Consider the following 10,704-nt stretch of genomic DNA (forward strand, 5'->3'; position numbering starts at 1 on the left):
ATGAGGTAAGGGGCCGTCCATAAATGACGTCACGCGATTTTGTACGATTTTTGACCCCCCCCCCCCTTCGTCACACGGCGTCACAAAAAGTCAGACCCCCCCTCAAATATGACGTCACAAAGCTCTGCCCCCCGCCCAAATAAAACATGCTTCAAATCGCTTTAAACTATTGTCCTTGTAGTGCGTATTTAATGTGGCGCTGCACTCTGATGTTGTAGAAAACATTTATTAAAAATTCTACTTAATTAAGTAGAACGTGCTGTCTATTTAAAGTTGCGCATTTTTATGTGACGTCACATTTCTCACCCCCCCCCCTTCATCACACATCGTCACGAATGTCTAACCCCCCCCCCACCCAGGTGCGTGACGTCATTTATGGACGGCCCCTAATCACACGGCGGGATTCATATCGACGATAAATTCACTTGGCGCGTGTCGATTGCTTTATTTGTTAGACCTTGTTTTTGTACACTTCTCCCTCCCCCACTCTTTTCTCCCCCTTATTTTTGCTCATTTTCCCTTCCCTTCCCATTATGAAAAGTCCATGCTCCTGCTCGCAGTTCTTACGCAAGTGGGGTGGTGAACCCATTTTCTCTCCCTTTCCCCCCAACCCGAGAGCAGCGTTTTATGCTTAAGCCCACGGGTATTGTGTCCCCTTCCGTTTGTATTGCTCGTGCTCTGTACCGGGCTCTTTTCAGAATAGAAACAACAATAAAAAAAGCTCAGAGCGCAAGTGAAGCCCAGTTAAAACTTTATGAGATTGCACTCCATCACCAGCTATGTGCGCTGGCTTAATCAGTAATACTGTACACTTGGCATGTTGGATTCACCTAAAGTGCAGACTGTCATTGTGTACCGGTCTACAATATGGACTCCAGTGTATAGTCTATATGGACTGTGTTTCCAGTATATAATGTGGATTGTCAGTAGAAAAAATCTACATTGCGCCTTGTTAGTTTATAATCACTGTGGACTTCCAGAGTATACAGTCTATGATGTGGACTGTCTGTGCTCGCGCCAAGGGCCGGTCACGCGCTCCACACCAGGCGCCACGCGCTCCACCAGCATCGCGGCACCGCTCAGAGGGTCCACGACGGCCTGCACGTGCACCACAGCCGAGGTCTGCGCGCCTCGCGAATCTGAAAAACACAGGCGTCTGTCTGTCAGCACGAGCGGCGGCGATGCCTTCTGTCATTGCACGTTGAGTCGTGTATGGGAATCGGCGGGCTGAAACGCGAGCTTCTGTCAGCACTGGTGGGAAGACCTGTCAGCCAGCAGCATGCCTATGGGTGAGTCTATGGCTCACAGAGACATCCCATTGATTCGCATAGACACCCATCAATTCACTCAGGACACAGACTCTCAGAGACCCTCAGACTAACATAGAGACCGAAATAGACTCCCACAGGAACCCAGACACTCACACAGCAACAAAAGCAGAAACAGAAGCGGCAGTCGCAACAGCAAATAACAGAAGCAATAACTGCAACAACAATAGCAACAATAGCAACCTTGCGATGGCAACACTGCGACTTCTGCTGCTGTTGTCCAGCTGCTTCCGGCCGGGTCCTGAACTTGCGAGACTCTGGTTGAGCGAACCGAACGGTCTGGTCAAGCAATGCCTGTCCTCTTCTTTGGAGAATGGGGGGGGCATACCAGTAATTTCCCTTGGCTTGGATCGACGAACCAATTGTATCTGACCCAAATGTCGCCGATATTGTGGTGGGACTCACTAGCGGACTTGTCCCAGTATCCAATGGGAGTGCTGATCTGCCGACCTTCTGGTTCAAACTGCTCGAGTTCCACACTGACCGTGCTACGATCCGCTGTGGAAATACAAACCCCGAACCGACCTTGTTCGTCACTCGTTGCAATGCCTCGCACACTTTTGTGCTGCAGGTCTCATCAGTTCGACTCCTCTAGATTCACACGATCACGTAAGAGCACCTTCATCGCCATACTGCTGTCGGGCATGGATACATACCCTTGACCAGGGCTCAACTATGGATTGGTCAATGCACACTCTATGGTCAATAAGACAACGCGGATACACGATATGATCAACGATTGTCGACTAGAAATATTGGCCGTTACCGAAACCTGGATATGATGACTCACAAGACATAATTAAGCATGAGGCTGCACTTAACGGATAAGCTATTGCACATCAGCACCATTGCGAAAAGCCTGGCACCAGCAGCCCGCATTGTGGTGGGATAGCACTGATTCACTGTGAATACGTGTGAAAGTCCTGAGCCACTCAACAATCACGTCATTCGAGCTGCTGCTTGTGAAAACAACGAACAGGATGCGAGGGCTTATGCTCACTGTCATCTATTGACCACTGTCGGAATTCTTTTCCGAGCTTTCAGTTCTGCTAGGTTGTGGATCACTTGGGTCTCGCTGAATTTTTTGTGGTGATCTGACCGATTGGTTATTGTGGTGATATCCACAGTGATTGCGCCAAGATTATCGACAGTCAGTTTAACCCAGCACGTCAGTGGAGTATCATGTCACTCTGATCATATCTATCATATCTGCCGATGCCATAACTTTGACCAAACGTTATTGAAGACGTGGGTATTTCACATCACAAGCTCGTGATGTGCAAAGCGCCATTACGGATTATATTATTTGACCGACCGTCACAATGATATCATACAGAGACTGGAAAGGCCTGGGCAATGATGATTTCCATCCGTAGATCTTACCATGATCGCCGTGTATAGATTCTGCATCGATGGTTGATTCATTTGCAGCTCACTTAGAAAATGACATCACTGCTATTCTTGATGATCAAGATGATAGTTTCTAACTTGAAGTCAACATTTTCCAGGTCTGCCATCTGAGTTTAAATAACTTGGAACCAATGCACCAAGGTCGGTGGCAGGAGGTGACGATGTTCATCGCACGGCTGCCAAATAAGACATCACTGCTCGACAATGGTCACACATCGATTCAACTCATGATCAGACGTGCTTGCGCCACTGATTGTCTACCTGGCAAATATTTCATTCAGCAAGGACTGTATCTCAGTCTGGTTCAAAATAGCATAGGTAACACCGCTTCTGAAAAAAGTTGGCTTGAGCCTTGGTGACCCCACACACTATCGTCCGAGTATGATTTCAAAGGTAATACAACACATTTCTCTGAAGCGGTTACTTCCCCACGTCACTGCGACAGCCAGATTCAACCCGCTGAGACAGCTGTACTAAATACAGTATATCTGATGACCTCGACAAGATCGTAGATGACCAGTGTGCCGCAGCGTTGGTTGGCCTTGATCTCTCAGCTGCCTTCGATACCATCGACCATGGGATATGCTCATGGGACGGCTAATTTCAAGGTTCGGGTATGACATTGCGGTGGATTGAGTTATAGCTACATGGTCGATCACAGTTCGTCGAGCTGGGTGACGGAAAAAGTCATCGCCTATGCAATGCCTAGTTGGGCCCTTCCAATTTTATCATTGCATGACATCCAGTGCCATTAATATTTTGATAATAGAAAATGGTACACCACAGTCAAGTCAAAGTTAGATATAGAGAGCTTTGGTAACCTGGAATATTGTGCGCGAGGGATTCATGTATGTAAGTTCAACTTCTTTCACACCTTACATAGCGAACCGTGGTAATCGGATGTGTGGGTGCACGTGTGGTTTGCACCAAACGAAATGCAGTTTAATCCAGGAGCATCGGACGTTCTGCTGGTTGGCACTCGGGATCAGGTGAAAACATTTGTGGGAAAACATCAGGTGTGGCAATTTTAGACTCCAGGATTCAATTTTCTGCTGATCTAAAGAACCTCGGCATGATACTCGACCAGAATATAGTCAGGTCCTGAAATTTTCATATCAGGGCTCTACGGCACATTCGACCACTATTGAATCGTGACACAGCCAACACGGTGGCGTATAGCATAGTATTAACAAGTCTCGATTATTGTAACTCACTTCTCTACAAGACGTCTGGCGAAAAACATTACCAATCTGCAGCGTGTACAAGATTATTTGTTGCGACGAGTACTGCAAGATTTAATCATGTCCGTCCAGTGCTCGCTGAGCTGCATAGACTTCCGGTTGCCGAACGAATACATTAGCTTGCACTCTTTACACACAAAGTGCTTGCCACAAAATCTTGCGGATCTCGTAAAGGAGCATAAACCATCACGCAAACTCCGGTCATTCTTGCAGCGATTTTTGGCTAACCATCGAATAAAGACGGTCACTGCATCGTGTGCTTTCAGATGTACTTATGCGGCCGTCTGGAATTCCTCCTTTAAGTTTAGTTTGTTGTCCTTCCCACGCACCACCAATTAGCCAGGTTTGCTGCATACGGTGCGAAAGAAGTTAAACATACATATGTAATAAACCCCGTTGAGACAACGTCGGGAATTCAGAATTCTTTATTAAGTTTCGTCCACAGCTCTCACTACATCCGTTCCTCTACTCCTATTGCTCCTTCACGCTGTTGGCAGACAGCGTGAGAGGGGGAGAGAGAGACTGCCGCGGCCTGCCACGTGGCAGGCTCCGGACCACGGCACCAGCGTAGCTTCCCCCTTCGTTCCTCCGCACACTGACCACGTGCTGTCCTTCTCCGCCCCTTTTAATCCCTGGCCCACGTGATGCCCCGCAGCCAATCCTCAGCCACATCCCTGGAACTTTCCAGTAGCCACTGTACAGCTCCAGGGCCACGCCCCTAACTCGACTCCCCATTGGTTGCGGGCTGAAGCCAGCAGAGCCAATCATCATCCTCCAGGTGTAGCCTTCACATTACATCAGGGCCACGCCCCTGACTCGACTCCCCATTGGTTGTGGGCTGAGGCCGGCAGAGCCCATCCATTATCATCCAGGTGTAACCTCACATTACACATACATAGAGACAAATAGCCTCCCACAGAGACTCAGATACTCACACAGAGACCAAAAGCACCAAAGATAATGGCTGGCATGGAGGGATCGACCCCTTTCAGTGCTCAATGCAGTGACAATAAGAGCGTATCATGTGGCCACGCATTCCGCTTGTCGTTTTCTCTGGGTTTGACGCTGGCGGGGTCATAACGACACATGTGGTCACCCTGATCGGATTCTCAAAGGGGGTGGGGGGGAAGAGATGCTTCACAGCCTCTGAAAAAGACATCAGTAGGGGGGATGTTTGTATTGTGATCCCAAGAGACTGTATGCCCCCCTCACACTTAAAACAGAAAATACTCAATATGATTGTTATCAATGAACTAACTTTGATTGCAAATTAGGTTATTATAATTACTCTTATGCAGTCGTAATACTGTAATATTGTTGATTATTGAAGGATATGTATTACCTGTTACTCATTTCCCAAAACGTAGCCCAATTTAAATGTTTTCTGTTACAAAGGCCACACAGTGTTGCTATTGACACAGTACAAATGTTGAGTTGATTTTTCGTGACTGAGTAGGTGAGTTTGTGAGTGAGTGGATGAGTTTCCGTTTCCCACAGCTAAACCCACCCACAATGCACCAGGTAATCGCAAAAACAACATCCCCAATGCTGATAAATCCCATGCAAATTATTCAATTGGGATCGTGCCGGCCTTTATAGGTGCTGCTACTCACTAACAGCATTTTACCCAACAACCTGTTAGAGGCTATACGGCGAATAATTGTCATCGTACACAGTAATCGGTAGGCAGCAGTCTCCTCGTACAGTTTTACTTTGTGCGCCCGTTTCTGGTACCCATCTACCGCACAAAGCGAGGGAAACCTGTGTCTGCAGTCAACGTGATCTCCCTCCCCATCTTGGTCACGTGAATCGTTCTCAGAGTTCTTCTGGTTTTGCCCTCATCCAAATTAAGAAAACATTTGTTCAGATACTTTGGCTGCTGCTATAAATTCCCATGTGTTGATGATATCAGCCGCTGCTGCTGTTATGAGATATTATCACGTGTGACCACGTTGCTTAACAAGAGCTCATAGCTCACTGGGCTTTACCTGATAAATGTTTAGTTTATAGTGAAATTTTACATACCTCCACGATCTAACTCAAAATAAACGTAATAAAAATATTGGTCGTAAGAGCCTGCATATATAACACAGTTCCGCTGTTTGTGTCGGTTTAGCTATAAAAGGAGGAAACCGAAGAACCCGGAGGAAGTCCACGCACAACATGGAGAAACATACTAACTCCACAAACAAAACAACAAAAACCCCCCGTATCGCCTATATAGATTCTTGGGGCATGTACTGTTAGCGAGCAATCTTAACTTTGGAGCTTTCGTGACTGCAGGAATTATTCTTTGGTTCTTTCGGTAAAGTCACGTATAAAGAAAAAATAATAAATTAAATAATAACATACGACGTTTCGATTGCAACACAAGCAATCATCATCAGGTATAATGAAATAGCGACATAAAATCTAACCAGAAAAAATTATAGACAGACATATAAGCAGACAGATATCACCAAGATACACACAGCGGGCAACACAGGTACAGAGAGGGGTGATCGTCTCTGTGGGGTGGCCTTAAATAGACAGAGGGGGGCGGAGGCAGCGAGAGGGAGGGGTTAGAGACAAAATTTACATGTCAATGAGTACAACAAAAAGGAGTGAGCAGGCTTAGGGGGGGAAAGAGACACACTAAAATTAAATAACCTAGCAAAGTATCGAAATGTTATGTAAAACGACACAGAGAGTCGGTCAACACACAATTAACACATAGCCTGGTCGATTACGTATTTCAAAGATTGCTAAGTTAGAATTTAAGTGTGAAAATTTCAAAGAAAGACAAAACATAAAAACAAGAGGAACGGAGACAAAGCAGAACCTAAGAACGACAAAAAACGAGTGTAGACAGAAAAATTTACACTAAATAAACAGGCAGAGAGAGAGAATAAAAACCCAGAGAGAGAGAAAAAAGGTAAACTTGGAACTTCCCCGTAGAAGTGGTTCAATCTTAACTTTGGAGCTTTCGTGACTGCAGGAATTATTCTTTGGTTCTTTCGGTAAAGTCACGTATAAAGAAAAAATAATAAATTAAATAATAACATACGACGTTTCGATTGCAACACAAGCAATCATCATCAGGTGATATCTGTCTGCTTATATGTCTGTCTATAATTTTTTCTGGTTAGATTTTATGTCGCTATTTCATTATACCTGATGATGATTGCTTGTGTTGCAATCGAAACGTCGTATGTTATTATTTAATTTATTATTTTTTCTTTATACGTGACTTTACCGAAAGAACCAAAGAATAATTCCTGCAGTCACGAAAGCTCCAAAGTTAAGATTGAACCACTTCTACGGGGAAGTTCCAAGTTTACCTTTTTTCTCTCTCTCTGGGTTTTTATTCTCTCTCTCTGCCTGTTCATTTAGTGTAAAATTTTCTGTCTACACTCGTTTTTTGTCGTTCTTAGGTTCTGCTTTGTCTCCGTTCCTCTTGTTTTTATGTTTTGTCTTTCTTTGAAATTTTCACACTTAAATTCTAACTTAGCAATCTTTGAAATACGTAATCGACCAGGCTATGTGTTAATTGTGTGTTGACCGACTCTCTGTGTCGTTTTACATAACATTTCGATACTTTGCTAGGTTATTTAATTTTAGTGTGTCTCTTTCCCCCCCTAAGCCTGCTCACTCCTTTTTGTTGTACTCATTGACATGTAAATTTTGTCTCTAACCCCTCCCTCTCGCTGCCTCTGCCCTCCTCTGTCTATTTAAGGCCACCCCACAGAGACGATCACCCCTCTCTGTACCTGTGTTGCCCGCTGTGTGTATCTTGGTGATATCTGTCTGCTTATATGTCTGTCTATAATTTTTTCTGGTTAGATTTTATGTCGCTATTTCATTATACCTGATGATGATTGCTTGTGTTGCAATCGAAACGTCGTATGTTATTATTTAATTTATTATTTTTTCTTTATACGTGACTTTACCGAAAGAACCAAATAATGTTAGCGAGCACCTATGAAGTCTGGCACGGCACACGAGGTGGTGGGTTCCCAGCACCACCCCCGGCCCAGCCACCTTTGTCTCCCGAGTGGCGATGTCTACATATCGCACCAGGTACTCACTTTAGGCTGAGTCGACCGAGGGGGGGCCCAGGAATGGTTCAGGTAAACGTTACTGGTGTTTTGGTGGTGGCCGTAAGCGGGAATCGAACTCGGGTATCTGCAGGATTCGTAGCACAGCGTGCTAACCGCTAACCACTACTCTACTGCTCCCAACACTATACACACAAAGACAAAGATCCCCCGTGTAGCCTTAACAGACTATAGGGGCAAGTGCTGTTAGCGAGCACCTATGAAGGCCGGCACGGCACACGAGGGGGTGGGTGGCCAACACCACGTCCGGCCGCCTTTGTCTTTGTAGTGGCGATGTTTACACATCGTACCAGGTACTCATTTGCGGCTGAGTCGACATAGGGGAGGCCCAGGCCCGGCTCCAATAATCGTCACTGGTATTGGCTGTGAATCGAAATCGGGTCGCCGGATTCGTAGCGCATGGCGCTAACCGCTGCACACAAGCACTCACTGAAAAATGTGGAGATGCAGGTGTGCGTGGAGGAGTCGTCCTCTTAAAATAAAGAGTTTTTAATTTATCCTATAAAGCCCAGAGAACTATGACCTCTTTATCAGAAGCGAGCTAGCCACAAATGATAGCTCAACGACGTGGCTTATAATGCTTGAGTATACCCCCCCTGCCTCCTTGACAGTAAAGGTCAGGTTACAGAGGGGGCCCCTCTCACTCTGGGTGCCACCCCGCCACTCACGACTCTGAGCCCCTGTGACACGCCCCCCAGTGTCGACTCTTAAAGGCACCTGGCTGGAGAGGTGGAGGAGAAGGCGGAGTTGCGGTGATCCGCTTGAACCTGGAACCGGGGTGGTCAGCCACCTGTTCCCCGAAAACTGATAACATCGTCATGAGCAACATTGTCATCAGTAGCATTAGCAGCAAAAAAATAATCAGCAGTAACACCATCACCAACATTGTCATATTCAGAAGCAATAGTCATAACCAGCAACAATCATGAGCAAGAGCATCACTTTTAACAAAATATGATCAGCAACATCATCAGCAGCAGAATTAACATCACCACTACCTTTTCCACCATCACCACCATTACCATCATTACCACCATCATCACCACCACCACTAAAGACAAAGATCCCCCCTATAGCCTTAACAGACTGTTGGGGCAAGTGCTATTAGCGAGCACCTATGAGAGCCGGCACGACACACGAGGGGGTGGGTAGCCAGCACCACGCTCGGCCGCCTTTGTGTTTACACACCGCACGAGATACTCATTTGAGGCAGAGTCGACCTTGGACCGGTTCAGATAATTGTCACTGGTGTTCGCCGTGAGCGGGAATTGAACTTGGGTCGCCGGGTTCGTAGCGCAGCTACACTCCCCCTCACCCCCATCATCGCTATTACCGCCACCACCAACCGCCGCCGCCGCCATCGATCACCACCATCGCCCTGCTCTTACCGCACGCGAGGAAGGAGATGCCTCTCATGGCCGTTCGACTCAGAGACTCCTCGTGGAAGCCTCACCTCACCCGGATCGCACCGCTCACCTCCACAACCCCTCCCCTCACGCCGCTGTATCTTATTCAGAGTCTCACACCTGGACCAGATCTCCAGCCTCACCTGTCCCCTCGCCCCCTGCTCTGCCCGCCCATGTTGGGAGCAAACTGGAGTCAAACCTGACCCAAGCAGAGACAAACATCCCCCGTGTAGCCTTTAACGAGCTGTCCGGGCAAGAGCTGTTAGCGAGCATCGCCTATGAAGGCAAGTATAGCACACGAGGGGGTGGGTGGCCAGCACCACGCCCAGCCCCCTTTGTCTTCCGAGTGGCGATGTTTATACACACCTACACATGTACAGTACAGTATTCATATGCACATGAACATTTCTGGAATTATCCGATTATTTCAGAACGCAAGCGACCTGTCATGTTGGAATGTAAACCACGACTAAAGCAGCCAAACCAGTCATGCTTTGGAAACGCCATGTTTTTATTTATTTAACTTAAGTTATATTGAGAATGCATCCCAGAGAAGACAGAACGTTTGTAACAGATAGAAGAAAGACGGCTGCGAAAAAAATGTCCGAGTTGGGATATTTGGCCAACTCCAATGAGTAAGTATTACACGTGTAGTGACATCGCGGATGTCACTGTATGGTGCCGGCCCTAGAGGGGCATGGCGTGCGATGTACTCACATCGCGGACATCACGTATGCAGCAGCATCGTGCATGTCACCAAGTATTGCCGGCTCTTCCAAGGCACGGCGTGCGATGCACCGTCATCACGGAAACCCCGTAGGTGGGTCTCGTACCAGCATAGTGAGGGCTTGGTGAGCGCTGGGATAGTGCAGTGGCACCATGCGTGTCGTGCAATGTGGACTCCCACCGGAGGGAGTGGGAGAGTGTCAGCCCAGGGACAGGGTTACCCTGGGCCATGGCACTCTGCTTGGCCCCGAAAGCACGTGACTGGTAAAATCTACAAGGGGGGCCCCAGCTGGGGGCTAAGGGGTGGTCACGTGTCCGGGAAAGTTGTCTCAAGAAGTGTCGAGAGGGAGCCAGAGCTTTCTCGGAGGTGGGCGGGGTCAAGGGCGGAGCCGGCCCTGACCCGGGAGTATATAAGCCGTTTCCCGCAGGGACCGGGGTTGGTTGTTGCTACCGTCATCTGAAGATCTACATTCTAGTCCAGGAGACGTGGTCCAGA

The 10,704-nt window shown here is 47.3% G+C and overlaps 1 long non-coding RNA gene across 1 annotated transcript; it reads right to left on the reverse strand.

Annotated features, from left to right (window-relative positions):
- Positions 1-500: 500 nt before the first annotated feature.
- Positions 501-9,735, reverse strand: LOC133358850 (uncharacterized). The gene is made up of 3 exons (XR_009757129.1): positions 9,465-9,735; positions 8,794-8,880; positions 501-1,139 (listed from the first exon to the last, which is right to left on the reverse strand). It is a non-coding gene; the product is annotated as an uncharacterized LOC133358850 (long non-coding RNA).
- Between the last annotated feature and the right edge of the window lie 969 nt (positions 9,736-10,704).

This window comes from Lethenteron reissneri, chromosome 63, assembly GCF_015708825.2.
Source record: "Lethenteron reissneri isolate LAM-NWPU_2019-01 chromosome 63, ASM1570882v1, whole genome shotgun sequence".
NCBI lineage: Eukaryota > Metazoa > Chordata > Hyperoartia > Petromyzontiformes > Petromyzontidae > Lethenteron > Lethenteron reissneri.